This window comes from Sceloporus occidentalis, unplaced genomic scaffold (genome assembly GCF_023333645.1).
Source record: "Sceloporus occidentalis isolate IW3139 unplaced genomic scaffold, rSceOcc1.0.p SCAF_322, whole genome shotgun sequence".
In the NCBI taxonomy this organism is placed as follows: Eukaryota; Metazoa; Chordata; class Lepidosauria; order Squamata; family Phrynosomatidae; genus Sceloporus; species Sceloporus occidentalis.
The window spans coordinates 531,274-559,066 of NW_028317302.1; the positions used below are offsets into that span (position 1 = coordinate 531,274).

A 27,793-nucleotide genomic window follows, 5' to 3' on the forward strand; every position below is an offset into this window, starting at 1 on the left:
GAGCAACAGTGGGAAAAGATCTGCGTGCTCACTCACCGTTGCTCCCTTAATAACAGGGTCCAGGAGATGTCCTACAAGCTGATGGCCCTGTGGTATAGGCCCCCGTCGACCACAGCCCGGTTCTGTCCCGATAGGAGGGATGAATGCTGGCAGTTTGGTGCATCTCCCTGCTCTTTGCTTCATCTGTGGTGGTCCTGTCCCAGCATAGCTCCCTATTGGTCGGCCATTCACTCCCATGTTCGATCCCTCACCGACAGGGACATTCCCTTTTCGCCGGAATTCCTTCTCCTTCACCCGATTTCGTGGTACAAGAATTCAGTGGTCCGCTACCTTCTGACAGCTGCGAAAGCCCTTATCCCCTTGCATTGGGGTGATTCTTCCCCCCCTACGATTCGGGAGTGGATCCAACGGGTGGAGCGGACTCCAGTTCTTGAGGAATTGATCTATTCTACCACGGAGAGGTCTGAAAAACATAACCGCATCTGGTTTCACTGGTTGCAACTGCTCGCTAGCCCCCAAATTCGCCCATTGCTTGACGGCGTGCCCCCCTGAGCTGCGGCCTCCGAGTTGCCTCCATCCGAAACGTGGTCACTTTGCCCCCTACCAAGCTCCCCCCCCCTTTTTTTTTTCCTTTGTCCTTTCTGTTTCTGCTTTTCCCTTCTTCCCTTCCCTCTCACATCCTTGCTGCCCTCCTTCCCTACAGGTCCAGGGCTATGCCACCAAGGCTAGGTGCTGGGGGTGTCCGTGCAGGTAATCGCGCTGAGCTCACTCGAGGTTGCACAGGGGATGTCGACGTTTTCTTGTCTCGCTTCCCCGTCATCCAAACATATAGCATCCCCGCACCGTGCATACATGGCATGCAGTCTCCGCATCAGTAGCACCCGCCTGCCTGGTTTAGAAGTCTGCCTCGGCGTGCGTGGTTGCCCCCTGCTCTCCGGCGCCAGCGCCCCTGCTCCTTCTGGCACGTAGGCGCAACGCCTAGGCTCCCCCCCTTTGGGTAACAACTGCCGGAGTGTCTACGCACTGCCTTTTTCATGTGCTCTGTCTTTGCGGAGAAGGAGTATTTGTAACCATGTGTCCTATTGCTCTGGAGCTCCCTGTTCCTGCCGTGCCGTTTTTTCCACTATATGTAAATGTTGTGACCATTTTCCTTTGTACTCATGTTCTCTCGACGTGGTATCTGTACACTGCACAGTGTCAATCGTACCTGCTTATTCCCCCCCCCCTCTGATTCTTTTGATTTTCTGTACCCTTCCCCCTGCCTCTTCCCACAAAACTGAAAAACCTTAATAAACATTGATCTACCCAAAAAACATGTTTCTGCCTGGTTTCGAACCAGGGATCTTTTGCGTGTTAGGCAAACATGATAACCACTACACTACAGAAACTTGACCTGGCTACAGTTTTCTCACCTCTCTGACAGTACTCTTTCTTTGGAAACATGGTTTAAAAAAACAAAAACAACTCAACGTGTGCTACCTTTGCAAGAAATGCAGGTGTAGTTTTCAATTCATAAAACAGCAGTTGTTTCTGCTCGGTTTCGAACCGAGGACCTTTCGCGTGTAAGGCGAATGTGATAACCACTACACTACAGAAACAAACCTGGCAGAGCATGCTTTCAAATGCTTTCAGACAATATGTGTTACTAGAAAGTAAGGAGAAAACTACAGGATTGGGTCAGTAAAGTGCTAAGAAACTTCGCAGTTGAGTAGGCTACACCCCAGGGAAAATCTGTGACATAGTTATGGTGAAATGTTTACATCCCCTCTACAGTTAAGCTTAAATTTTCTCTGATTTTAAGACCCCTGCTAGGAAGTTTTCATTTTTAGCTCCTTTACAAGAATTTGACTTGGGAGCTTAAACACTCTAAGAATCCCATACAGATCATTTCAATTTCCTTTCTTTATGAATTTCAGCAATTTCTAACACTGAACAAATGATATGAACGGCACAGTGATTTCATGGTGCAATGATGGGATTTTCGTGAAAGGAGTAGGTGTTTTTTTTAAATGATGTACAGCATGCATAACAAAATGAACTCTATACAAAACATGCTCTTGCCTGGTTTCGAACCAGAGACCTTTTGCGTGTAAAGCAAACGTGATAACCACTACACTACAGAAACTTGGGATAGCAGTGGTCTTGTCACCTCTCTGACAGTACTCTTTCTTTGGAAAGAAATGTAGGTGTAGTTTTAAATTCATAAAACAATAAGCTGTTTCTGCTCGGTTTCGAACCGAGGACCTTTCGCGTGTGAGGCAAATGTGATAACCACTACACTACAGAAACAAACCTGGCAGACAACACGTTCAAGCGCTTTCAGACAATATTTGTTAATAGAAAGTAAGGAGAAAACTACAGGATTGGGTCAGCAAAGTGCTAAGAAACTTCACAGTTGAGTAGGCTACACCCCAGGGAAAATCTGTGACATAGTCATGGTGAAATGTTTACATCCCCTCTACAGTTAAGCTTACATTTTCTCTGATTTTAAGAACCCTGCTAAGAAGTTTTCATTTTTAGCTCCTTTACAAGAATTTGACTTGGGAGCTTAAACCCTCTAAGAATCCCATACAGATCATTTCAATTTCCTTTCTTTATGAATTTCAGCAATTTCTAACACTGAACAAATGATATGAACGGCACAGTGATTTCATGGTGCAATGATGGGATTTTCGTGAAATGAGTAGGTGTTTTTTTTAAATGATGTACAGCATGCATGAGAAAAAGAACTCTACACAAAACATGTTCCTGCTGGGACCCGACAGGGTTGCCCCCTCTCACCGATGCTGTTTGTTTTATCACTGGAACCCCTTTTGCAGGCGATACGCCAGAACCCGGACATCTCGGTACTCCAGGTGGGGCGGTCCCACCATAAGGTATTGGGGTATGCTGATGACCTCCTTTTCACGTTGGCCCAGCCCCGCATCTCCCTGCCCTCTGTCCTGCAAGAGCTCGCGACATACAGTGTCCTTTCCAACTTCAAAGTCAACATGTCTAAATCTGAGCTCCTGGGTGTTAATGTGCCAGATGCTGTCAGTACCTCCTTGCGCGCGGCTTTCCCCTTCGCATGGTGCGATACTAAATTGAAATACCTAGGAGTGTGGATATCCCCCGATCACTCCCGGCTGTACGCCAACAACTTCCTGCCGCTCCTTTCCACTATACAGTCCGACTTCCGCAGATTGTCCCGGCTCACTGTCACGTGGCTGGGTAGGGTCAACACTATTAAAATTAATGTGATGCCCAGACTCCTCTACTTGTTCCAGACTCTACCCATACACCTTCCCCCCTCCTTCTTCGCTTCTGTCCGCTCTGCCTTTCTCCGTTTTATATGGGGCCCCCGCTCCCCCCGCATTCGATATAATGTCCTGATCCTGCCCAAGTCGAGAGGTGGTCTGGCTTTGCCGTGTCCGCGTACATACTACCGGGCATGCCATCTCTTGCGGATAGTGGAGTGGGCCTGTGGTTCTGGTGGGAAGCGGTGGCTGGAGGTGGAGAGCGGCATGCTGGGCTCGTCGATTAGTTCCTTACCCGGGCGACGCTCAGTGTTTTGCGGGGCACCTCTGTCTCTTTTCTCCCGTCTCCTCTTACTCCGATACGCGACAATCCCGATTTCCCTCCGGGCATGGGAGGCGATGTCTTCCCTGAGGTGGCCGCCAGGGGGACGCTAGGCATCCGTGCATACCTCTCCCCATCGGGTCTACAGCCCTTGGAGGCTCTGGTGGGCCCGGCCCCTCCCACGTCCCTGGCGCGCTTCCGCTATGCCCAGCTGGGCAATTTCTTTCGTTCCCTGGGCCGTAAACACCAGGTCCTTAGGGATCTCACCAGGTTTGAAGCGCTGTGCACCCTGACCTCGCCCCCACCTCATGGCGTATCGCTCCTCTATGGCCTCCTCCTCTCGGCTGTTTTTCCCTCCCCCCCACCTAACGAGGGCAAGTGGGAGGCCTCACTGCAACTCACTCTCACCGAGCAACAGTGGGAAAAGATCTGCGTGCTCACTCACCGTTGCTCCCTTAATAACAGGGTCCAGGAGATGTCCTACAAGCTGATGGCCCTGTGGTATAGGCCCCCGTCGACCACAGCCCGGTTCTGTCCCGATAGGAGGGATGAATGCTGGCAGTTTGGTGCATCTCCCTGCTCTTTGCTTCATCTGTGGTGGTCCTGTCCCAGCATAGCTCCCTATTGGTCGGCCATTCACTTCCATGTTCGATCCCTCACCGACAGGGACATTCCCTTTTCGCCGGAATTCCTTCTCCTTCACCCGATTTCGTGGTACAAGAATGCAGTGGTCCGCTACCTTCTGACAGCTGCGAAAGCCCTTATCCCCTTGCATTGGGGTGATTCTTCCCCCCCTACGATTCGGGAGTGGATCCAACGGGTGGAGCGGACTCCAGTTCTTGAGGAATTGATCTATTCTACCACGGAGAGGTCTGAAAAACATAACCGCATCTGGTTTCACTGGTTGCAACTGCTCGCTAGCCCCCAAATTCGCCCATTGCTTGACGGCGTGCCCTCCTGAGCTGCGGCCTCCGAGTTGCCTCCATCCGAAACGTGGTCACTTTGCCCCCTACCGAGCTCCCCCCCCTTTTTTTTTTTCCTTTGTCCTTTCTGTTTCCGCTTTTCCCTTCTTCCCTTCCCTCTCACATCCTTGCTGCCCTCCTTCCCTACAGGTCCAGGGCTATGCCACCAAGGCTAGGTGCTGGGGGTGTCCGTGCAGGTTATCGCGCTGAGCTCACTCGAGGTTGCACAGGGGATGTCGACGTTTTCTTGTCTCGCTTCCCCGTCATCCAACCCTATAGCATCCCCGCACCGTGCATACATGGCATGCAGTCTCCGGATCAGTAGCACCCGCCTGCCTGGTTTAGAAGTCTGCCTCGGCGCGCGTGGTTGCCCCCTGCTCTCCGGCGCCAGCGCCCCTGCTCCTTCTGGCACGTAGGCGCAACGCCTAGGCTCCCCCCCTTTGGGTAACAACTGCCGGAGTGTCTACGCACTGCCTTTTTCATGTGCTCTGTCTTTGCGGAGAAGGAGTATTTGTAACCATGTGTCCTATTGCTCTGGAGCTCCCTGTTCCTGCCGTGCCGTTTTTTCCGCTATATGTAAATGTTGTGACCATTTTCCTTTGTACTCATGTTCTCTCGACGTGGTATCTGTACACTGCACAGTGTCAATCGTACCTGCTTATTCCCCCCCCCCTCTGATTCTTTTGATTTTCTGTACCCTTCCCCCTGCCTCTTCCCACAAAACTGAAAAACCTTAATAAACATTGATTTACCCAAAAAACATGTTTCTGCCTGGTTTCGAACCAGGGATCTTTTGCGTGTTAGGCAAACGTGATAACCACTACACTACAGAAACTTGACCTGGCTACAGTTTTCTCACCTCTCTGACAGTACTCTTTCTTTGGAAACATGGTTTAAAAAAACAAAAACAACTCAACGTGTGCTACCTTTGCAAGAAATGCAGGTGTAGTTTTCAATTCATAAAACAACAGTTGTTTCTGCTCGGTTTCGAACCGAGGACCTTTCGCGTGTAAGGCGAACGTGATAACCACTACACTACAGAAACAAACCTGACAGAGTATGCTTTCAAATGCTTTCAGACAATATGTGTTACTAGAAAGTAAGGAGAAAACTACAGGATTGGGTCAGTAAAGTGCTAAGAAACTTCGCAGTTGAGTAGGCTACACCCCAGGGAAAATCTGTGACATAGTTATGGTGAAATGTTTACATCCCCTCTACAGTTAAGCTTAAATTTTCTCTGATTTTAAGACCCCTGCTAGGAAGTTTTCATTTTTAGCTCCTTTACAAGAATTTGACTTGGGAGCTTAAACACTCTAAGAATCCCATACAGATCATTTCAATTTCCTTTCTTTATGAATTTCAGCAATTTCTAACACTGAACAAATGATATGAACGGCACAGTGATTTCATGGTGCAATGATGGGATTTTCGTGAAAGGAGTAGGTGTTTTTTTTAAATGATGTACAGCATGCATAACAAAATGAACTCTATACAAAACATGCTCTTGCCTGGTTTCGAACCAGAGACCTTTTGCGTGTAAAGCAAACGTGATAACCACTACACTACAGAAACTTGGGATAGCAGTGGTCTTGTCACCTCTCTGACAGTACTCTTTCTTTGGAAAGAAATGTAGGTGTAGTTTTAAATTCATAAAACAATAAGCTGTTTCTGCTCGGTTTCGAACCGAGGACCTTTCGCGTGTGAGGCAAATGTGATAACCACTACACTACAGAAACAAACCTGGCAGACAACACGTTCAAGCGCTTTCAGACAATATTTGTTAATAGAAAGTAAGGAGAAAACTACAGGATTGGGTCAGCAAAGTGCTAAGAAACTTCACAGTTGAGTAGGCTACACCCCAGGGAAAATCTGTGACATAGTCATGGTGAAATGTTTACATCCCCTCTACAGTTAAGCTTACATTTTCTCTGATTTTAAGAACCCTGCTAAGAAGTTTTCATTTTTAGCTCCTTTACAAGAATTTGACTTGGGAGCTTAAACCCTCTAAGAATCCCATACAGATCATTTCAATTTCCTTTCTTTATGAATTTCAGCAATTTCTAACACTGAACAAATGATATGAACGGCACAGTGATTTCATGGTGCAATGATGGGATTTTCGTGAAATGAGTAGGTGTTTTTTTTAAATGATGTACAGCATGCATGAGAAAAAGAACTCTACACAAAACATGTTCCTGCTGGGACCCGACAGGGTTGCCCCCTCTCACCGATGCTGTTTGTTTTATCACTGGAACCCCTTTTGCAGGCGATACGCCAGAACCCGGACATCTCGGTACTCCAGGTGGGGCGGTCCCACCATAAGGTATTGGGGTATGCTGATGACCTCCTTTTCACGTTGGCCCAGCCCCGCATCTCCCTGCCCTCTGTCCTGCAAGAGCTCGCGACATACAGTGTCCTTTCCAACTTCAAAGTCAACATGTCTAAATCTGAGCTCCTGGGTGTTAATGTGCCAGATGCTGTCAGTACCTCCTTGCGCGCGGCTTTCCCCTTCGCATGGTGCGATACTAAATTGAAATACCTAGGAGTGTGGATATCCCCCGATCACTCCCGGCTGTACGCCAACAACTTCCTGCCGCTCCTTTCCACTATACAGTCCGACTTCCGCAGATTGTCCCGGCTCACTGTCACGTGGCTGGGTAGGGTCAACACTATTAAAATTAATGTGATGCCCAGACTCCTCTACTTGTTCCAGACTCTACCCATACACCTTCCCCCCTCCTTCTTCGCTTCTGTCCGCTCTGCCTTTCTCCGTTTTATATGGGGCCCCCGCTCCCCCCGCATTCGATATAATGTCCTGATCCTGCCCAAGTCGAGAGGTGGTCTGGCTTTGCCGTGTCCGCGTACATACTACCGGGCATGCCATCTCTTGCGGATAGTGGAGTGGGCCTGTGGTTCTGGTGGGAAGCGGTGGCTGGAGGTGGAGAGCGGCATGCTGGGCTCGTCGATTAGTTCCTTACCCGGGCGACGCTCAGTGTTTTGCGGGGCACCTCTGTCTCTTTTCTCCCGTCTCCTCTTACTCCGATACGCGACAATCCCGATTTCCCTCCGGGCATGGGAGGCGATGTCTTCCCTGAGGTGGCCGCCAGGGGGACGCTAGGCATCCGTGCATACCTCTCCCCATCGGGTCTACAGCCCTTGGAGGCTCTGGTGGGCCCGGCCCCTCCCACGTCCCTGGCGCGCTTCCGCTATGCCCAGCTGGGCAATTTCTTTCGTTCCCTGGGCCGTAAACACCAGGTCCTTAGGGATCTCACCAGGTTTGAAGCGCTGTGCACCCTGACCTCGCCCCCACCTCATGGCGTATCGCTCCTCTATGGCCTCCTCCTCTCGGCTGTTTTTCCCTCCCCCCCACCTAACGAGGGCAAGTGGGAGGCCTCACTGCAACTCACTCTCACCGAGCAACAGTGGGAAAAGATCTGCGTGCTCACTCACCGTTGCTCCCTTAATAACAGGGTCCAGGAGATGTCCTACAAGCTGATGGCCCTGTGGTATAGGCCCCCGTCGACCACAGCCCGGTTCTGTCCCGATAGGAGGGATGAATGCTGGCAGTTTGGTGCATCTCCCTGCTCTTTGCTTCATCTGTGGTGGTCCTGTCCCAGCATAGCTCCCTATTGGTCGGCCATTCACTTCCATGTTCGATCCCTCACCGACAGGGACATTCCCTTTTCGCCGGAATTCCTTCTCCTTCACCCGATTTCGTGGTACAAGAATGCAGTGGTCCGCTACCTTCTGACAGCTGCGAAAGCCCTTATCCCCTTGCATTGGGGTGATTCTTCCCCCCCTACGATTCGGGAGTGGATCCAACGGGTGGAGCGGACTCCAGTTCTTGAGGAATTGATCTATTCTACCACGGAGAGGTCTGAAAAACATAACCGCATCTGGTTTCACTGGTTGCAACTGCTCGCTAGCCCCCAAATTCGCCCATTGCTTGACGGCGTGCCCTCCTGAGCTGCGGCCTCCGAGTTGCCTCCATCCGAAACGTGGTCACTTTGCCCCCTACCGAGCTCCCCCCCCTTTTTTTTTTTCCTTTGTCCTTTCTGTTTCCGCTTTTCCCTTCTTCCCTTCCCTCTCACATCCTTGCTGCCCTCCTTCCCTACAGGTCCAGGGCTATGCCACCAAGGCTAGGTGCTGGGGGTGTCCGTGCAGGTTATCGCGCTGAGCTCACTCGAGGTTGCACAGGGGATGTCGACGTTTTCTTGTCTCGCTTCCCCGTCATCCAACCCTATAGCATCCCCGCACCGTGCATACATGGCATGCAGTCTCCGGATCAGTAGCACCCGCCTGCCTGGTTTAGAAGTCTGCCTCGGCGCGCGTGGTTGCCCCCTGCTCTCCGGCGCCAGCGCCCCTGCTCCTTCTGGCACGTAGGCGCAACGCCTAGGCTCCCCCCCTTTGGGTAACAACTGCCGGAGTGTCTACGCACTGCCTTTTTCATGTGCTCTGTCTTTGCGGAGAAGGAGTATTTGTAACCATGTGTCCTATTGCTCTGGAGCTCCCTGTTCCTGCCGTGCCGTTTTTTCCGCTATATGTAAATGTTGTGACCATTTTCCTTTGTACTCATGTTCTCTCGACGTGGTATCTGTACACTGCACAGTGTCAATCGTACCTGCTTATTCCCCCCCCCCCTCTGATTCTTTTGATTTTCTGTACCCTTCCCCCTGCCTCTTCCCACAAAACTGAAAAACCTTAATAAACATTGATTTACCCAAAAAACATGTTTCTGCCTGGTTTCGAACCAGGGATCTTTTGCGTGTTAGGCAAACGTGATAACCACTACACTACAGAAACTTGACCTGGCTACAGTTTTCTCACCTCTCTGACAGTACTCTTTCTTTGGAAACATGGTTTAAAAAAACAAAAACAACTCAACGTGTGCTACCTTTGCAAGAAATGCAGGTGTAGTTTTCAATTCATAAAACAACAGTTGTTTCTGCTCGGTTTCGAACCGAGGACCTTTCGCGTGTAAGGCGAACGTGATAACCACTACACTACAGAAACAAACCTGACAGAGTATGCTTTCAAATGCTTTCAGACAATATGTGTTACTAGAAAGTAAGGAGAAAACTACAGGATTGGGTCAGTAAAGTGCTAAGAAACTTCGCAGTTGAGTAGGCTACACCCCAGGGAAAATCTGTGACATAGTTATGGTGAAATGTTTACATCCCCTCTACAGTTAAGCTTAAATTTTCTCTGATTTTAAGACCCCTGCTAGGAAGTTTTCATTTTTAGCTCCTTTACAAGAATTTGACTTGGGAGCTTAAACACTCTAAGAATCCCATACAGATCATTTCAATTTCCTTTCTTTATGAATTTCAGCAATTTCTAACACTGAACAAATGATATGAACGGCACAGTGATTTCATGGTGCAATGATGGGATTTTCGTGAAATGAGTAGGTGTTTTTTTTAAATGATGTACAGCATGCATAACAAAATGAACTCTATACAAAACATGCTCTTGCCTGGTTTCGAACCAGAGCCCTTTTGCGTGTAAGGCAAACGTGATAACCACTACACTACAGAAACTTGACCTGGCTACAGTTTTCTCACCTCTCTGACAGTACTCTTTCTTTGGAAAGAAATGTAGGTGTAGTTTTAAATTCATAAAACAATAAGCTGTTTCTGCTCGGTTTCGAACCGAGGACCTTTCGCGTGTGAGGCAAATGTGATAACCACTACACTACAGAAACAAACCTGGCAGACGACACGTTCAAGCGCTTTCAGACAATATTTGTTAATAGAAAGTAAGGAGAAAACTACAGGATTGGGTCAGCAAAGTGCTAAGAAACTTCACAGTTGAGTAGGCTACACCCCAGGGAAAATCTGTGACATAGTTATGGTGAAATGTTTACATCCCCTCTACAGTTAAGCTTAAATTTTCTCTGATTTTAAGAACCCTGCTAAGAAGTTTTCATTTTTAGCTCCTTTACAAGAATTTGACTTGGGAGCTTAAACCCTCTAAGAATCCCATACAGATCATTTCAATTTCCTTTCTTTATGAATTTCAGCAATTTCTAACACTGAACAAATGATATGAACGGCACAGTGATTTCATGGTGCAATGATGGGATTTTCGTGAAATGAGTAGGTGTTTTTTTTAAATGATGTACAGCATGCATGAGAAAAAGAACTCTACACAAAACATGTTCCTGCTGGGACCCGACAGGGTTGCCCCCTCTCACCGATGCTGTTTGTTTTATCACTGGAACCCCTTTTGCAGGCGATACGCCAGAACCCGGACATCTCGGTACTCCAGGTGGGGCGGTCCCACCATAAGGTATTGGGGTATGCTGATGACCTCCTTTTCACGTTGGCCCAGCCCCGCATCTCCCTGCCCTCTGTCCTGCAAGAGCTCGCGACATACAGTGTCCTTTCCAACTTCAAAGTCAACATGTCTAAATCTGAGCTCCTGGGTGTTAATGTGCCAGATGCTGTCAGTACCTCCTTGCGCGCGGCTTTCCCCTTCGCATGGTGCGATACTAAATTGAAATACCTAGGAGTGTGGATATCCCCCGATCACTCCCGGCTGTATGCCAACAACTTCCTGCCGCTCCTTTCCACTATACAGTCCGACTTCCGCAGATGGTCCCGGCTCACTGTCACGTGGCTGGGTAGGGTCAACACTATTAAAATTAATGTGATGCCCAGACTCCTCTACTTGTTCCAGACTCTACCCATACACCTTCCCCCCTCCTTCTTCGCTTCTGTCCGCTCTGCCTTTCTCCGTTTTATATGGGGCCCCCGCTCCCCCCGCATTCGATATAATGTCCTGATCCTGCCCAAGTCGAGAGGTGGTCTGGCTTTGCCGTGTCCGCGTACATACTACCGGGCATGCCATCTCTTGCGGATAGTGGAGTGGGCCTGTGGTTCTGGTGGGAAGCGGTGGCTGGAGGTGGAGAGCGGCATGCTGGGCTCGTCGATTAGTTCCTTACCCGGGCGACGCTCAGTGTTTTGCGGGGCACCTCTGTCTCTTTTCTCCCGTCTCCTCTTACTCCGATACGCGACAATCCCGATTTCCCTCCGGGCATGGGAGGCGATGTCTTCCCTGAGGTGGCCGCCAGGGGGACGCTAGGCATCCGTGCATACCTCTCCCCATCGGGTCTACAGCCCTTGGAGGCTCTGGTGGGCCCGGCCCCTCCCACGTCCCTGGCGCGCTTCCGCTATGCCCAGCTGGGCAATTTCTTTCGTTCCCTGGGCCGTAAACACCAGGTCCTTAGGGATCTCAACAGGTTTGAAGCGCTGTGCACCCTGACCTCGCCCCCACCTCATGGCGTATCGCTCCTCTATGGCCTCCTCCTCTCGGCTGTTTTTCCCTCCCCCCCACCTAACGAGGGCAAGTGGGAGGCCTCACTGCAACTCACTCTCACCGAGCAACAGTGGGAAAAGATCTGCGTGCTCACTCACCGTTGCTCCCTTAATAACAGGGTCCAGGAGATGTCCTACAAGCTGATGGCCCTGTGGTATAGGCCCCCGTCGACCACAGCCCGGTTCTGTCCCGATAGGAGGGATGAATGCTGGCAGTTTGGTGCATCTCCCTGCTCTTTGCTTCATCTGTGGTGGTCCTGTCCCAGCATAGCTCCCTATTGGTCGGCCATTCACTCCCATGTTCGATCCCTCACCGACAGGGACATTCCCTTTTCGCCGGAATTCCTTCTCCTTCACCCGATTTCGTGGTACAAGAATTCAGTGGTCCGCTACCTTCTGACAGCTGCGAAAGCCCTTATCCCCTTGCATTGGGGTGATTCTTCCCCCCCTACGATTCGGGAGTGGATCCAACGGGTGGAGCGGACTCCAGTTCTTGAGGAATTGATCTATTCTACCACGGAGAGGTCTGAAAAACATAACCGCATCTGGTTTCACTGGTTGCAACTGCTCGCTAGCCCCCAAATTCGCCCATTGCTTGACGGCGTGCCCCCCTGAGCTGCGGCCTCCGAGTTGCCTCCATCCGAAACGTGGTCACTTTGCCCCCTACCAAGCTCCCCCCCCCTTTTTTTTTTCCTTTGTCCTTTCTGTTTCTGCTTTTCCCTTCTTCCCTTCCCTCTCACATCCTTGCTGCCCTCCTTCCCTACAGGTCCAGGGCTATGCCACCAAGGCTAGGTGCTGGGGGTGTCCGTGCAGGTAATCGCGCTGAGCTCACTCGAGGTTGCACAGGGGATGTCGACGTTTTCTTGTCTCGCTTCCCCGTCATCCAAACATATAGCATCCCCGCACCGTGCATACATGGCATGCAGTCTCCGCATCAGTAGCACCCGCCTGCCTGGTTTAGAAGTCTGCCTCGGCGTGCGTGGTTGCCCCCTGCTCTCCGGCGCCAGCGCCCCTGCTCCTTCTGGCACGTAGGCGCAACGCCTAGGCTCCCCCCCTTTGGGTAACAACTGCCGGAGTGTCTACGCACTGCCTTTTTCATGTGCTCTGTCTTTGCGGAGAAGGAGTATTTGTAACCATGTGTCCTATTGCTCTGGAGCTCCCTGTTCCTGCCGTGCCGTTTTTTCCACTATATGTAAATGTTGTGACCATTTTCCTTTGTACTCATGTTCTCTCGACGTGGTATCTGTACACTGCACAGTGTCAATCGTACCTGCTTATTCCCCCCCCCCTCTGATTCTTTTGATTTTCTGTACCCTTCCCCCTGCCTCTTCCCACAAAACTGAAAAACCTTAATAAACATTGATCTACCCAAAAAACATGTTTCTGCCTGGTTTCGAACCAGGGATCTTTTGCGTGTTAGGCAAACGTGATAACCACTACACTACAGAAACTTGACCTGGCTACATTTTTCTCACCTCTCTGACAGTACTCTTTCTTTGGAAACATGGTTTAAAAAAACAAAAACAACTCAACGTGTGCTACCTTTGCAAGAAATGCAGGTGTAGTTTTCAATTCATAAAACAGCAGTTGTTTCTGCTCGGTTTCGAACCGAGGACCTTTCGCGTGTAAGGCGAATGTGATAACCACTACACTACAGAAACAAACCTGGCAGAGCATGCTTTCAAATGCTTTCAGACAATATGTGTTACTAGAAAGTAAGGAGAAAACTACAGGATTGGGTCAGTAAAGTGCTAAGAAACTTCGCAGTTGAGTAGGCTACACCCCAGGGAAAATCTGTGACATAGTTATGGTGAAATGTTTACATCCCCTCTACAGTTAAGCTTAAATTTTCTCTGATTTTAAGACCCCTGCTAGGAAGTTTTCATTTTTAGCTCCTTTACAAGAATTTGACTTGGGAGCTTAAACACTCTAAGAATCCCATACAGATCATTTCAATTTCCTTTCTTTATGAATTTCAGCAATTTCTAACACTGAACAAATGATATGAACGGCACAGTGATTTCATGGTGCAATGATGGGATTTTCGTGAAAGGAGTAGGTGTTTTTTTTAAATGATGTACAGCATGCATAACAAAATGAACTCTATACAAAACATGCTCTTGCCTGGTTTCGAACCAGAGACCTTTTGCGTGTAAAGCAAACGTGATAACCACTACACTACAGAAACTTGGGATAGCAGTGGTCTTGTCACCTCTCTGACAGTACTCTTTCTTTGGAAAGAAATGTAGGTGTAGTTTTAAATTCATAAAACAATAAGCTGTTTCTGCTCGGTTTCGAACCGAGGACCTTTCGCGTGTGAGGCAAATGTGATAACCACTACACTACAGAAACAAACCTGGCAGACGACACGTTCAAGCGCTTTCAGACAATATTTGTTAATAGAAAGTAAGGAGAAAACTACAGGATTGGGTCAGCAAAGTGCTAAGAAACTTCACAGTTGAGTAGGCTACACCCCAGGGAAAATCTGTGACATAGTCATGGTGAAATGTTTACATCCCCTCTACAGTTAAGCTTACATTTTCTCTGATTTTAAGAACCCTGCTAAGAAGTTTTCATTTTTAGCTCCTTTACAAGAATTTGACTTGGGAGCTTAAACCCTCTAAGAATCCCATACAGATCATTTCAATTTCCTTTCTTTATGAATGTCAGCAATTTCTAACACTGAACAAATGATATGAACGGCACAGTGATTTCATGGTGCAATGATGGGATTTTCGTGAAATGAGTAGGTGTTTTTTTTAAATGATGTACAGCATGCATGAGAAAAAGAACTCTACACAAAACATGTTCCTGCTGGGACCCGACAGGGTTGCCCCCTCTCACCGATGCTGTTTGTTTTATCACTGGAACCCCTTTTGCAGGCGATACGCCAGAACCCGGACATCTCGGTACTCCAGGTGGGGCGGTCCCACCATAAGGTATTGGGGTATGCTGATGACCTCCTTTTCACGTTGGCCCAGCCCCGCATCTCCCTGCCCTCTGTCCTGCAAGAGCTCGCGACATACAGTGTCCTTTCCAACTTCAAAGTCAACATGTCTAAATCTGAGCTCCTGGGTGTTAATGTGCCAGATGCTGTCAGTACCTCCTTGCGCGCGGCTTTCCCCTTCGCATGGTGCGATACTAAATTGAAATACCTAGGAGTGTGGATATCCCCCGATCACTCCCGGCTGTACGCCAACAACTTCCTGCCGCTCCTTTCCACTATACAGTCCGACTTCCGCAGATTGTCCCGGCTCACTGTCACGTGGCTGGGTAGGGTCAACACTATTAAAATTAATGTGATGCCCAGACTCCTCTACTTGTTCCAGACTCTACCCATACACCTTCCCCCCTCCTTCTTCGCTTCTGTCCGCTCTGCCTTTCTCCGTTTTATATGGGGCCCCCGCTCCCCCCGCATTCGATATAATGTCCTGATCCTGCCCAAGTCGAGAGGTGGTCTGGCTTTGCCGTGTCCGCGTACATACTACCGGGCATGCCATCTCTTGCGGATAGTGGAGTGGGCCTGTGGTTCTGGTGGGAAGCGGTGGCTGGAGGTGGAGAGCGGCATGCTGGGCTCGTCGATTAGTTCCTTACCCGGGCGACGCTCAGTGTTTTGCGGGGCACCTCTGTCTCTTTTCTCCCGTCTCCTCTTACTCCGATACGCGACAATCCCGATTTCCCTCCGGGCATGGGAGGCGATGTCTTCCCTGAGGTGGCCGCCAGGGGGACGCTAGGCATCCGTGCATACCTCTCCCCATCGGGTCTACAGCCCTTGGAGGCTCTGGTGGGCCCGGCCCCTCCCACGTCCCTGGCGCGCTTCCGCTATGCCCAGCTGGGCAATTTCTTTCGTTCCCTGGGCCGTAAACACCAGGTCCTTAGGGATCTCACCAGGTTTGAAGCGCTGTGCACCCTGACCTCGCCCCCACCTCATGGCGTATCGCTCCTCTATGGCCTCCTCCTCTCGGCTGTTTTTCCCTCCCCCCCACCTAACGAGGGCAAGTGGGAGGCCTCACTGCAACTCACTCTCACCGAGCAACAGTGGGAAAAGATCTGCGTGCTCACTCACCATTGCTCCCTTAATAACAGGGTCCAGGAGATGTCCTACAAGCTGATGGCCCTGTGGTATAGGCCCCCGTCGACCACAGCCCGGTTCTGTCCCGATAGGAGGGATGAATGCTGGCAGTTTGGTGCATCTCCCTGCTCTTTGCTTCATCTGTGGTGGTCCTGTCCCAGCATAGCTCCCTATTGGTCGGCCATTCACTTCCATGTTCGATCCCTCACCGACAAGGACATTCCCTTTTCGCCGGAATTCCTTCTCCTTCACCCGATTTCGTGGTACAAGAATGCAGTGGTCCGCTACCTTCTGACAGCTGCGAAAGCCCTTATCCCCTTGCATTGGGGTGATTCTTCCCCCCCTACGATTCGGGAGTGGATCCAACGGGTGGAGCGGACTCCAGTTCTTGAGGAATTGATCTATTCTACCACGGAGAGGTCTGAAAAACATAACCGCATCTGGTTTCACTGGTTGCAACTGCTCGCTAGCCCCCAAATTCGCCCATTGCTTGACGGCGTGCCCTCCTGAGCTGCGGCCTCCGAGTTGCCTCCATCCGAAACGTGGTCACTTTGCCCCCTACCGAGCTCCCCCCCCTTTTTTTTTTTCCTTTGTCCTTTCTGTTTCCGCTTTTCCCTTCTTCCCTTCCCTCTCACATCCTTGCTGCCCTCCTTCCCTACAGGTCCAGGGCTATGCCACCAAGGCTAGGTGCTGGGGGTGTCCGTGCAGGTTATCGCGCTGAGCTCACTCGAGGTTGCACAGGGGATGTCGACGTTTTCTTGTCTCGCTTCCCCGTCATCCAACCCTATAGCATCCCCGCACCGTGCATACATGGCATGCAGTCTCCGCATCAGTAGCACCCGCCTGCCTGGTTTAGAAGTCTGCCTCGGCGCGCGTGGTTGCCCCCTGCTCTCCGGCGCCAGCGCCCCTGCTCCTTCTGGCACGTAGGCGCAACGCCTAGGCTCCCCCCCTTTGGGTAACAACTGCCGGAGTGTCTACGCACTGCCTTTTTCATGTGCTCTGTCTTTGCGGAGAAGGAGTATTTGTAACCATGTGTCCTATTGCTCTGGAGCTCCCTGTTCCTGCCGTGCCGTTTTTTCCGCTATATGTAAATGTTGTGACCATTTTCCTTTGTACTCATGTTCTCTCGACGTGGTATCTGTACACTGCACAGTGTCAATCGTACCTGCTTATTCCCCCCCCCCTCTGATTCTTTTGATTTTCTGTACCCTTCCCCCTGCCTCTTCCCACAAAACTGAAAAACCTTAATAAACATTGATTTACCCAAAAAACATGTTTCTGCCTGGTTTCGAACCAGGGATCTTTTGCGTGTTAGGCAAACGTGATAACCACTACACTACAGAAACTTGACCTGGCTACAGTTTTCTCACCTCTCTGACAGTACTCTTTCTTTGGAAACATGGTTTAAAAAAACAAAAACAACTCAACGTGTGCTACCTTTGCAAGAAATGCAGGTGTAGTTTTCAATTCATAAAACAACAGTTGTTTCTGCTCGGTTTCGAACCGAGGACCTTTCGCGTGTAAGGCGAACGTGATAACCACTACACTACAGAAACAAACCTGACAGAGCATGCTTTCAAATGCTTTCAGACAATATGTGTTACTAGAAAGTAAGGAGAAAACTACAGGATTGGGTCAGTAAAGTGCTAAGAAACTTCGCAGTTGAGTAGGCTACACCCCAGGGAAAATCTGTGACATAGTTATGGTGAAATGTTTACATCCCCTCTACAGTTAAGCTTAAATTTTCTCTGATTTTAAGACCCCTGCTAGGAAGTTTTCATTTTTAGCTCCTTTACAAGAATTTGACTTGGGAGCTTAAACACTCTAAGAATCCCATACAGATCATTTCAATTTCCTTTCTTTATGAATTTCAGCAATTTCTAACACTGAACAAATGATATGAACGGCACAGTGATTTCATGGTGCAATGATGGGATTTTCGTGAAATGAGTAGGTGTTTTTTTTAAATGATGTACAGCATGCATAACAAAATGAACTCTATACAAAACATGCTCTTGCCTGGTTTCGAACCAGAGCCCTTTTGCGTGTAAGGCAAACGTGATAACCACTACACTACAGAAACTTGACCTGGCTACAGTTTTCTCACCTCTCTGACAGTACTCTTTCTTTGGAAAGAAATGTAGGTGTAGTTTTAAATTCATAAAACAATAAGCTGTTTCTGCTCGGTTTCGAACCGAGAACCTTTCGCGTGTGAGGCGAATGTGATAACCACTACACTACAGAAACAAACCTGGCAGACGGCACGTTCAAGCGCTTTCAGACAATATTTGTTAATAGAAAGTAAGGAGAAAACTACAGGATTGGGTCAGCAAAGTGCTAAGAAACTTCACAGTTGAGTAGGCTACACCCCAGGGAAAATCTGTGACATAGTTATGGTGAAATGTTTACATCCCCTCTACAGTTAAGCTTAAATTTTCTCTGATTTTAAGAACCCTGCTAAGAAGTTTTCATTTTTAGCTCCTTTACAAGAATTTGACTTGGGAGCTTAAACCCTCTAAGAATCCCATACAGATCATTTCAATTTCCTTTCTTTATGAATTTCAGCAATTTCTAACACTGAACAAATGATATGAACGGCACAGTGATTTCATGGTGCAATGATGGGATTTTCGTGAAATGAGTAGGTGTTTTTTTTAAATGATGTACAGCATGCATGAGAAAAAGAACTCTACACAAAACATGTTCCTGCTGGGACCCGACAGGGTTGCCCCCTCTCACCGATGCTGTTTGTTTTATCACTGGAACCCCTTTTGCAGGCGATACGCCAGAACCCGGACATCTCGGTACTCCAGGTGGGGCGGTCCCACCATAAGGTATTGGGGTATGCTGATGACCTCCTTTTCACGTTGGCCCAGCCCCGCATCTCCCTGCCCTCTGTCCTGCAAGAGCTCGCGACATACAGTGTCCTTTCCAACTTCAAAGTCAACATGTCTAAATCTGAGCTCCTGGGTGTTAATGTGCCAGATGCTGTCAGTACCTCCTTGCGCGCGGCTTTCCCCTTCGCATGGTGCGATACTAAATTGAAATACCTAGGAGTGTGGATATCCCCCGATCACTCCCGGCTGTACGCTAAGAACTTCCTGCCGCTCCTTTCCACTATACAGTCCGACTTCCGCAGATGGTCCCGGCTCACTGTCACGTGGCTGGGTAGGGTCAACACTATTCAAATTAATGTGATGCCCAGACTCCTCTACTTGTTCCAGACTCTACCCATACACCTTCCCCCCTCCTTCTTCGCTTCTGTCCGCTCTGCCTTTCTCCGTTTTATATGGGGCCCCCGCTCTCCCCGCATTCGATATAATGTCCTGATCCTGCCCAAGTCGAGAGGTGGTCTGGCTTTGCCGTGTCCGCGTACATACTACCGGACATGCCATCTCTTGCAGATAGTGGAGTGGGCCTGTGGTTCTGGTGGGAAGCGGTGGCTGGAGGTGGAGAGCGGCATGCTGGGCTCGTCGATTAGTTCCTTACCCGGGCGACGCTCAGTGTTTGCGGGGCACCTCTGTCTCTTTTCTCCCGTCTCCTCTTACTCCGATACGCGACAATCCCGATTTCCCTCCGGGCATGGGAGGCGATGTCTTCCCTGAGGTGGCCGCCAGGGGGACGCTAGGCATCCGTGCATACCTCTCCCCATCGGGTCTACAGCCCTTGGAGGCTCTGGTGGGCCCGGCCCCTCCCACGTCCCTGGCGCGCTTCCGCTATGCCCAGCTGGGCAATTTCTTTCGTTCCCTGGGCCGTAAACACCAGGTCCTTAGGGATCTCACCAGGTTTGAAGCGCTGTGCACCCTGACCTCACCCCCCACCTCATGGCGTATCGCTCCTCTATGGCCACCTCCTCTCGGCTGTTTCCCCCCCCCCACCTCACGAGGGCAAGTGGGAGGCCTCACTGCAACTCACTCTCACCGAGCAACAGTGGGAAAAGATCTGCGTGCTCACTCACCGTTGCTCCCTTAATAACAGGGTCCAGGAGATGTCCTACAAGCTGATGGCCCTGTGGTATAGGCCCCCGTCGACCACAGCCCGGTTCTGTCCCGATAGGAGGGATGAATGCTGGCAGTTTGGTGCATCTCCCTGCTCTTTGCTTCATCTGTGGTGGTCCTGTCCCAGCATAGCTCCCTATTGGTCGGCCATTCACTCCCATGTTCGATCCCTCACCGACAGGGACATTCCCTTTTCGCCGGAATTCCTTCTCCTTCACCCGATTTCGTGGTACAAGAATTCAGTGGTCCGCTACCTTCTGACAGCTGCGAAAGCCCTTATCCCCTTGCATTGGGGTGATTCTTCCCCCCCTACGATTCGGGAGTGGATCCAACGGGTGGAGCGGACTCCAGTTCTTGAGGAATTGATCTATTCTACCACGGAGAGGTCTGAAAAACATAACCGCATCTGGTTTCACTGGTTGCAACTGCTCGCTAGCCCCCAAATTCGCCCATTGCTTGACGGCGTGCCCCCCTGAGCTGCGGCCTCCGAGTTGCCTCCATCCGAAACGTGGTCACTTTGCCCCCTACCAAGCTCCCCCCCCCCCCTTTTTTTTTTTTTTTTCCTTTGTCCTTTCTGTTTCTGCTTTTCCCTTCTTCCCTTCCCTCTCACATCCTTGCTGCCCTCCTTCCCTACAGGTCCAGGGCTATGCCACCAAGGCTAGGTGCTGGGGGTGTCCGTGCAGGTAATCGCGCTGAGCTCACTCGAGGTTGCACAGGGGATGTCGACGTTTTCTTGTCTCGCTTCCCCGTCATCCAACCATATAGCATCCCCGCACCGTGCATACATGGCATGCAGTCTCCGCATCAGTAGCACCCGCCTGCCTGGTTTAGAAGTCTGCCTCGGCGTGCGTGGTTGCCCCCTGCTCTCCGGCGCCAGCGCCCCTGCTCCTTCTGGCACGTAGGCGCAACGCCTAGGCTCCCCCCCTTTGGGTAACAACTGCCGGAGTGTCTACGCACTGCCTTTTTCATGTGCTCTGTCTTTGCGGAGAAGGAGTATTTGTAACCATGTGTCCTATTGCTCTGGAGCTCCCTGTTCCTGCCGTGCCGTTTTTTCCGCTATATGTAAATGTTGTGACCATTTTCCTTTGTACTCATGTTCTCTCGACGTGGTATCTGTACACTGCACAGTGTCAATCGTACCTGCTTATTCCCCCCCCCCTCTGATTCTTTTGATTTTCTGTACCCTTCCCCCTGCCTCTTCCCACAAAACTGAAAAACCTTAATAAACATTGATCTACCCAAAAAACATGTTTCTGCCTGGTTTCGAACCAGGGATCTTTTGCATGTTAGGCAAACGTGATAACCACTACACTACAGAAACTTGACCTGGCTACAGTTTTCTCACCTCTCTGACAGTACTCTTTCTTTGGAAACATGGTTTAAAAAAACAAAAACAACTCAACGTGTGCTACCTTTGCAAGAAATGCAGGTGTAGTTTTCAATTCATAAAACAACAGTTGTTTCTGCTCGGTTTCGAACCGAGGACCTTTCGCGTGTAAGGCGAATGTGATAACCACTACACTACAGAAACAAAACTGGCAGAGCGTGCTTTCAAATGCTTTCAGACAATATGTGTTACTAGAAAGTAAGGAGAAAACTACAGGATTGGGTCAGTAAAGTGCTAAGAAACTTCGCAGTTGAGTAGGCTACACCCCAGGGAAAATCTGTGACATAGTTATGGTGAAATGTTTACATCCCCTCTACAGTTAAGCTTAAATTTTCTCTGATTTTAAGACCCCTGCTAGGAAGTTTTCATTTTTAGCTCCTTTACAAGAATTTGACTTGGGAGCTTAAACACTCTAAGAATCCCATACAGATCATTTCAATTTCCTTTCTTTATGAATTTCAGCAATTTCTAACACTGAACAAATGATATGAACGGCACAGTGATTTCATGGTGCAATGATGGGATTTTCGTGAAATGAGTAGGTGTTTTTTTTAAATGATGTACAGCATGCATAACAAAATGAACTCTATACAAAACATGCTCTTGCCTGGTTTCGAACCAGAGACCTTTTGCGTGTAAAGCAAACGTGATAACCACTACACTACAGAAACTTGGGATAGCAGTGGTCTTGTCACCTCTCTGACAGTACTCTTTCTTTGGAAAGAAATGTAGGTGTAGTTTTAAATTCATAAAACAATATGCTGTTTCTGCTCGGTTTCGAACCGAGGACCTTTCGCGTGTGAGGCAAATGTGATAACCACTACACTACAGAAACAAACCTGGCAGACGACACGTTCAAGCGCTTTCAGACAATATTTGTTAATAGAAAGTAAGGAGAAAACTACAGGATTGGGTCAGCAAAGTGCTAAGAAACTTCACAGTTGAGTAGGCTACACCCCAGGGAAAATCTGTGACATAGTTATGGTGAAATGTTTACATCCCCTCTACAGTTAAGCTTAAATTTTCTCTGATTTTAAGAACCCTGCTAAGAAGTTTTCATTTTTAGCTCCTTTACAAGAATTTGACTTGGGAGCTTAAACCCTCTAAGAATCCCATACAGATCATTTCAATTTCCTTTCTTTATGAATTTCAGCAATTTCTAACACTGAACAAATGATATGAACGGCACAGTGATTTCATGGTGCAATGATGGGATTTTCGTGAAATGAGTAGGTGTTTTTTTTAAATGATGTACAGCATGCATGAGAAAAAGAACTCTACACAAAACATGTTCCTGCTGGGACCCGACAGGGTTGCCCCCTCTCACCGATGCTGTTTGTTTTATCACTGGAACCCCTTTTGCAGGCGATACGCCAGAACCCGGACATCTCGGTACTCCAGGTGGGGCGGTCCCACCATAAGGTATTGGGGTATGCTGATGACCTCCTTTTCACGTTGGCCCAGCCCCGCATCTCCCTGCCCTCTGTCCTGCAAGAGCTCGCGACATACAGTGTCCTTTCCAACTTCAAAGTCAACATGTCTAAATCTGAGCTCCTGGGTGTTAATGTGCCAGATGCTGTCAGTACCTCCTTGCGCGCGGCTTTCCCCTTCGCATGGTGCGATACTAAATTGAAATACCTAGGAGTGTGGATATCCCCCGATCACTCCCGGCTGTACGCCAACAACTTCCTGCCGCTCCTTTCCACTATACAGTCCGACTTCCGCAGATGGTCCCGGCTCACTGTCACGTGGCTGGGTAGGGTCAACACTATTAAAATTAATGTGATGCCCAGACTCCTCTACTTGTTCCAGACTCTACCCATACACCTTCCCCCCTCCTTCTTCGCTTCTGTCCGCTCTGCCTTTCTCCGTTTTATATGGGGCCCCCGCTCCCCCCGCATTCGATATAATGTCCTGATCCTGCCCAAGTCGAGAGGTGGTCTGGCTTTGCCGTGTCCGCGTACATACTACCGGGCATGCCATCTCTTGCGGATAGTGGAGTGGGCCTGTGGTTCTGGTGGGAAGCGGTGGCTGGAGGTGGAGAGCGGCATGCTGGGCTCGTCGATTAGTTCCTTACCCGGGCGACGCTCAGTGTTTTGCGGGGCACCTCTGTCTCTTTTCTCCCGTCTCCTCTTACTCCGATACGCGACAATCCCGATTTCCCTCCGGGCATGGGAGGCGATGTCTTCCCTGAGGTGGCCGCCAGGGGGACGCTAGGCATCCGTGCATACCTCTCCCCATCGGGTCTACAGCCCTTGGAGGCTCTGGTGGGCCCGGCCCCTCCCACGTCCCTGGCGCGCTTCCGCTATGCCCAGCTGGGCAATTTCTTTCGTTCCCTGGGCCGTAAACACCAGGTCCTTAGGGATCTCACCAGGTTTGAAGCGCTGTGCACCCTGACCTCGCCCCCACCTCATGGCGTATCGCTCCTCTATGGCCTCCTCCTCTCGGCTGTTTTTCCCTCCCCCCCACCTAACGAGGGCAAGTGGGAGGCCTCACTGCAACTCACTCTCACCGAGCAACAGTGGGAAAAGATCTGCGTGCTCACTCACCGTTGCTCCCTTAATAACAGGGTCCAGGAGATGTCCTACAAGCTGATGGCCCTGTGGTATAGGCCCCCGTCGACCACAGCCCGGTTCTGTCCCGATAGGAGGGATGAATGCTGGCAGTTTGGTGCATCTCCCTGCTCTTTGCTTCATCTGTGGTGGTCCTGTCCCAGCATAGCTCCCTATTGGTCGGCCATTCACTCCCATGTTCGATCCCTCACCGACAGGGACATTCCCTTTTCGCCGGAATTCCTTCTCCTTCACCCGATTTCGTGGTACAAGAATTCAGTGGTCCGCTACCTTCTGACAGCTGCGAAAGCCCTTATCCCCTTGCATTGGGGTGATTCTTCCCCCCCTACGATTCGGGAGTGGATCCAACGGGTGGAGCGGACTCCAGTTCTTGAGGAATTGATCTATTCTACCACGGAGAGGTCTGAAAAACATAACCGCATCTGGTTTCACTGGTTGCAACTGCTCGCTAGCCCCCAAATTCGCCCATTGCTTGACGGCGTGCCCCCCTGAGCTGCGGCCTCCGAGTTGCCTCCATCCGAAACGTGGTCACTTTGCCCCCTACCAAGCTCCCCCCCCCTTTTTTTTTTCCTTTGTCCTTTCTGTTTCTGCTTTTCCCTTCTTCCCTTCCCTCTCACATCCTTGCTGCCCTCCTTCCCTACAGGTCCAGGGCTATGCCACCAAGGCTAGGTGCTGGGGGTGTCCGTGCAGGTAATCGCGCTGAGCTCACTCGAGGTTGCACAGGGGATGTCGACGTTTTCTTGTCTCGCTTCCCCGTCATCCAAACATATAGCATCCCCGCACCGTGCATACATGGCATGCAGTCTCCGCATCAGTAGCACCCGCCTGCCTGGTTTAGAAGTCTGCCTCGGCGTGCGTGGTTGCCCCCTGCTCTCCGGCGCCAGCGCCCCTGCTCCTTCTGGCACGTAGGCGCAACGCCTAGGCTCCCCCCCTTTGGGTAACAACTGCCGGAGTGTCTACGCACTGCCTTTTTCATGTGCTCTGTCTTTGCGGAGAAGGAGTATTTGTAACCATGTGTCCTATTGCTCTGGAGCTCCCTGTTCCTGCCGTGCCGTTTTTTCCACTATATGTAAATGTTGTGACCATTTTCCTTTGTACTCATGTTCTCTCGACGTGGTATCTGTACACTGCACAGTGTCAATCGTACCTGCTTATTCCCCCCCCCCTCTGATTCTTTTGATTTTCTGTACCCTTCCCCCTGCCTCTTCCCACAAAACTGAAAAACCTTAATAAACATTGATCTACCCAAAAAACATGTTTCTGCCTGGTTTCAAACCAGGGATCTTTTGCGTGTTAGGCAAACATGATAACCACTACACTACAGAAACTTGACCTGGCTACAGTTTTCTCACCTCTCTGACAGTACTCTTTCTTTGGAAACATGGTTTAAAAAAACAAAAACAACTCAACGTGTGCTACCTTTGCAAGAAATGCAGGTGTAGTTTTCAATTCATAAAACAGCAGTTGTTTCTGCTCGGTTTCGAACCGAGGACCTTTCGCGTGTAAGGCGAATGTGATAACCACTACACTACAGAAACAAACCTGGCAGAGCATGCTTTCAAATGCTTTCAGACAATATGTGTTACTAGAAAGTAAGGAGAAAACTACAGGATTGGGTCAGTAAAGTGCTAAGAAACTTCGCAGTTGAGTAGGCTACACCCCAGGGAAAATCTGTGACATAGTTATGGTGAAATGTTTACATCCCCTCTACAGTTAAGCTTAAATTTTCTCTGATTTTAAGACCCCTGCTAGGAAGTTTTCATTTTTAGCTCCTTTACAAGAATTTGACTTGGGAGCTTAAACACTCTAAGAATCCCATACAGATCATTTCAATTTCCTTTCTTTATGAATTTCAGCAATTTCTAACACTGAACAAATGATATGAACGGCACAGTGATTTCATGGTGCAATGATGGGATTTTCGTGAAAGGAGTAGGTGTTTTTTTTAAATGATGTACAGCATGCATAACAAAATGAACTCTATACAAAACATGCTCTTGCCTGGTTTCGAACCAGAGACCTTTTGCGTGTAAAGCAAACGTGATAACCACTACACTACAGAAACTTGGGATAGCAGTGGTCTTGTCACCTCTCTGACAGTACTCTTTCTTTGGAAAGAAATGTAGGTGTAGTTTTAAATTCATAAAACAATAAGCTGTTTCTGCTCGGTTTCGAACCGAGGACCTTTCGCGTGTGAGGCAAATGTGATAACCACTACACTACAGAAACAAACCTGGCAGACGACACGTTCAAGCGCTTTCAGACAATATTTGTTAATAGAAAGTAAGGAGAAAACTACAGGATTGGGTCAGCAAAGTGCTAAGAAACTTCACAGTTGAGTAGGCTACACCCCAGGGAAAATCTGTGACATAGTCATGGTGAAATGTTTACATCCCCTCTACAGTTAAGCTTACATTTTCTCTGATTTTAAGAACCCTGCTAAGAAGTTTTCATTTTTAGCTCCTTTACAAGAATTTGACTTGGGAGCTTAAACCCTCTAAGAATCCCATACAGATCATTTCAATTTCCTTTCTTTATGAATTTCAGCAATTTCTAACACTGAACAAATGATATGAACGGCACAGTGATTTCATGGTGCAATGATGGGATTTTCGTGAAATGAGTAGGTGTTTTTTTTAAATGATGTACAGCATGCATGAGAAAAAGAACTCTACACAAAACATGTTCCTGCTGGGACCCGACAGGGTTGCCCCCTCTCACCGATGCTGTTTGTTTTATCACTGGAACCCCTTTTGCAGGCGATACGCCAGAACCCGGACATCTCGGTACTCCAGGTGGGGCGGTCCCACCATAAGGTATTGGGGTATGCTGATGACCTCCTTTTCACGTTGGCCCAGCCCCGCATCTCCCTGCCCTCTGTCCTGCAAGAGCTCGCGACATACAGTGTCCTTTCCAACTTCAAAGTCAACATGTCTAAATCTGAGCTCCTGGGTGTTAATGTGCCAGATGCTGTCAGTACCTCCTTGCGCGCGGCTTTCCCCTTCGCATGGTGCGATACTAAATTGAAATACCTAGGAGTGTGGATATCCCCCGATCACTCCCGGCTGTACGCCAACAACTTCCTGCCGCTCCTTTCCACTATACAGTCCGACTTCCGCAGATTGTCCCGGCTCACTGTCACGTGGCTGGGTAGGGTCAACACTATTAAAATTAATGTGATGCCCAGACTCCTCTACTTGTTCCAGACTCTACCCATACACCTTCCCCCCTCCTTCTTCGCTTCTGTCCGCTCTGCCTTTCTCCGTTTTATATGGGGCCCCCGCTCCCCCCGCATTCGATATAATGTCCTGATCCTGCCCAAGTCGAGAGGTGGTCTGGCTTTGCCGTGTCCGCGTACATACTACCGGGCATGCCATCTCTTGCGGATAGTGGAGTGGGCCTGTGGTTCTGGTGGGAAGCGGTGGCTGGAGGTGGAGAGCGGCATGCTGGGCTCGTCGATTAGTTCCTTACCCGGGCGACGCTCAGTGTTTTGCGGGGCACCTCTGTCTCTTTTCTCCCGTCTCCTCTTACTCCGATACGCGACAATCCCGATTTCCCTCCGGGCATGGGAGGCGATGTCTTCCCTGAGGTGGCCGCCAGGGGGACGCTAGGCATCCGTGCATACCTCTCCCCATTGGGTCTACAGCCCTTGGAGGCTCTGGTGGGCCCGGCCCCTCCCACGTCCCTGGCGCGCTTCCGCTATGCCCAGCTGGGCAATTTCTTTCGTTCCCTGGGCCGTAAACACCAGGTCCTTAGGGATCTCACCAGGTTTGAAGCGCTGTGCACCCTGACCTCGCCCCCACCTCATGGCGTATCGCTCCTCTATGGCCTCCTCCTCTCGGCTGTTTTTCCCTCCCCCCCACCTAACGAGGGCAAGTGGGAGGCCTCACTGCAACTCACTCTCACCGAGCAACAGTGGGAAAA

General features: G+C 49.7%; 28 non-coding genes across 28 annotated transcripts; all 28 read right to left on the reverse strand.

Moving 5' to 3' along the window:
* Positions 1–1,315: 1,315 nt before the first annotated feature.
* TRNAV-AAC (transfer RNA valine (anticodon AAC)) lies at positions 1,316–1,388 on the reverse strand. The gene has a single exon. It is a non-coding gene; the product is annotated as a tRNA-Val (tRNA).
* Positions 1,389–1,525: 137 nt separating this feature from the next.
* TRNAV-UAC (transfer RNA valine (anticodon UAC)) lies at positions 1,526–1,598 on the reverse strand. The gene has a single exon. It is a non-coding gene; the product is annotated as a tRNA-Val (tRNA).
* Positions 1,599–2,052: 454 nt separating this feature from the next.
* On the reverse strand, positions 2,053–2,125 carry TRNAV-UAC (transfer RNA valine (anticodon UAC)). The gene has a single exon. It is a non-coding gene; the product is annotated as a tRNA-Val (tRNA).
* A 91-nt stretch (positions 2,126–2,216) lies between these two features.
* On the reverse strand, positions 2,217–2,289 carry TRNAV-CAC (transfer RNA valine (anticodon CAC)). The gene has a single exon. It is a non-coding gene; the product is annotated as a tRNA-Val (tRNA).
* Positions 2,290–5,282: 2,993 nt separating this feature from the next.
* Positions 5,283–5,355, reverse strand: TRNAV-AAC (transfer RNA valine (anticodon AAC)). The gene has a single exon. It is a non-coding gene; the product is annotated as a tRNA-Val (tRNA).
* Positions 5,356–5,492: 137 nt separating this feature from the next.
* Positions 5,493–5,565, reverse strand: TRNAV-UAC (transfer RNA valine (anticodon UAC)). The gene has a single exon. It is a non-coding gene; the product is annotated as a tRNA-Val (tRNA).
* Positions 5,566–6,019: 454 nt separating this feature from the next.
* Positions 6,020–6,092, reverse strand: TRNAV-UAC (transfer RNA valine (anticodon UAC)). The gene has a single exon. It is a non-coding gene; the product is annotated as a tRNA-Val (tRNA).
* A 91-nt stretch (positions 6,093–6,183) lies between these two features.
* On the reverse strand, positions 6,184–6,256 carry TRNAV-CAC (transfer RNA valine (anticodon CAC)). Its single transcript has one exon. It is a non-coding gene; the product is annotated as a tRNA-Val (tRNA).
* Positions 6,257–9,250: 2,994 nt separating this feature from the next.
* Positions 9,251–9,323, reverse strand: TRNAV-AAC (transfer RNA valine (anticodon AAC)). The gene has a single exon. It is a non-coding gene; the product is annotated as a tRNA-Val (tRNA).
* A 137-nt stretch (positions 9,324–9,460) lies between these two features.
* TRNAV-UAC (transfer RNA valine (anticodon UAC)) lies at positions 9,461–9,533 on the reverse strand. The gene has a single exon. It is a non-coding gene; the product is annotated as a tRNA-Val (tRNA).
* A 454-nt stretch (positions 9,534–9,987) lies between these two features.
* Positions 9,988–10,060, reverse strand: TRNAV-UAC (transfer RNA valine (anticodon UAC)). The gene has a single exon. It is a non-coding gene; the product is annotated as a tRNA-Val (tRNA).
* Positions 10,061–10,151: 91 nt separating this feature from the next.
* TRNAV-CAC (transfer RNA valine (anticodon CAC)) lies at positions 10,152–10,224 on the reverse strand. Its single transcript has one exon. It is a non-coding gene; the product is annotated as a tRNA-Val (tRNA).
* A 2,993-nt stretch (positions 10,225–13,217) lies between these two features.
* Positions 13,218–13,290, reverse strand: TRNAV-AAC (transfer RNA valine (anticodon AAC)). Its single transcript has one exon. It is a non-coding gene; the product is annotated as a tRNA-Val (tRNA).
* Positions 13,291–13,427: 137 nt separating this feature from the next.
* On the reverse strand, positions 13,428–13,500 carry TRNAV-UAC (transfer RNA valine (anticodon UAC)). Its single transcript has one exon. It is a non-coding gene; the product is annotated as a tRNA-Val (tRNA).
* A 454-nt stretch (positions 13,501–13,954) lies between these two features.
* On the reverse strand, positions 13,955–14,027 carry TRNAV-UAC (transfer RNA valine (anticodon UAC)). Its single transcript has one exon. It is a non-coding gene; the product is annotated as a tRNA-Val (tRNA).
* Positions 14,028–14,118: 91 nt separating this feature from the next.
* Positions 14,119–14,191, reverse strand: TRNAV-CAC (transfer RNA valine (anticodon CAC)). Its single transcript has one exon. It is a non-coding gene; the product is annotated as a tRNA-Val (tRNA).
* Positions 14,192–17,184: 2,993 nt separating this feature from the next.
* TRNAV-AAC (transfer RNA valine (anticodon AAC)) lies at positions 17,185–17,257 on the reverse strand. The gene has a single exon. It is a non-coding gene; the product is annotated as a tRNA-Val (tRNA).
* Positions 17,258–17,394: 137 nt separating this feature from the next.
* TRNAV-UAC (transfer RNA valine (anticodon UAC)) lies at positions 17,395–17,467 on the reverse strand. The gene has a single exon. It is a non-coding gene; the product is annotated as a tRNA-Val (tRNA).
* A 454-nt stretch (positions 17,468–17,921) lies between these two features.
* Positions 17,922–17,994, reverse strand: TRNAV-UAC (transfer RNA valine (anticodon UAC)). Its single transcript has one exon. It is a non-coding gene; the product is annotated as a tRNA-Val (tRNA).
* Positions 17,995–18,085: 91 nt separating this feature from the next.
* Positions 18,086–18,158, reverse strand: TRNAV-CAC (transfer RNA valine (anticodon CAC)). Its single transcript has one exon. It is a non-coding gene; the product is annotated as a tRNA-Val (tRNA).
* Positions 18,159–21,157: 2,999 nt separating this feature from the next.
* On the reverse strand, positions 21,158–21,230 carry TRNAV-AAC (transfer RNA valine (anticodon AAC)). Its single transcript has one exon. It is a non-coding gene; the product is annotated as a tRNA-Val (tRNA).
* A 137-nt stretch (positions 21,231–21,367) lies between these two features.
* Positions 21,368–21,440, reverse strand: TRNAV-UAC (transfer RNA valine (anticodon UAC)). The gene has a single exon. It is a non-coding gene; the product is annotated as a tRNA-Val (tRNA).
* Positions 21,441–21,894: 454 nt separating this feature from the next.
* TRNAV-UAC (transfer RNA valine (anticodon UAC)) lies at positions 21,895–21,967 on the reverse strand. Its single transcript has one exon. It is a non-coding gene; the product is annotated as a tRNA-Val (tRNA).
* A 91-nt stretch (positions 21,968–22,058) lies between these two features.
* Positions 22,059–22,131, reverse strand: TRNAV-CAC (transfer RNA valine (anticodon CAC)). Its single transcript has one exon. It is a non-coding gene; the product is annotated as a tRNA-Val (tRNA).
* A 2,993-nt stretch (positions 22,132–25,124) lies between these two features.
* TRNAV-AAC (transfer RNA valine (anticodon AAC)) lies at positions 25,125–25,197 on the reverse strand. The gene has a single exon. It is a non-coding gene; the product is annotated as a tRNA-Val (tRNA).
* A 137-nt stretch (positions 25,198–25,334) lies between these two features.
* Positions 25,335–25,407, reverse strand: TRNAV-UAC (transfer RNA valine (anticodon UAC)). Its single transcript has one exon. It is a non-coding gene; the product is annotated as a tRNA-Val (tRNA).
* A 454-nt stretch (positions 25,408–25,861) lies between these two features.
* On the reverse strand, positions 25,862–25,934 carry TRNAV-UAC (transfer RNA valine (anticodon UAC)). Its single transcript has one exon. It is a non-coding gene; the product is annotated as a tRNA-Val (tRNA).
* A 91-nt stretch (positions 25,935–26,025) lies between these two features.
* Positions 26,026–26,098, reverse strand: TRNAV-CAC (transfer RNA valine (anticodon CAC)). The gene has a single exon. It is a non-coding gene; the product is annotated as a tRNA-Val (tRNA).
* Positions 26,099–27,793: the final 1,695 nt, after the last annotated feature.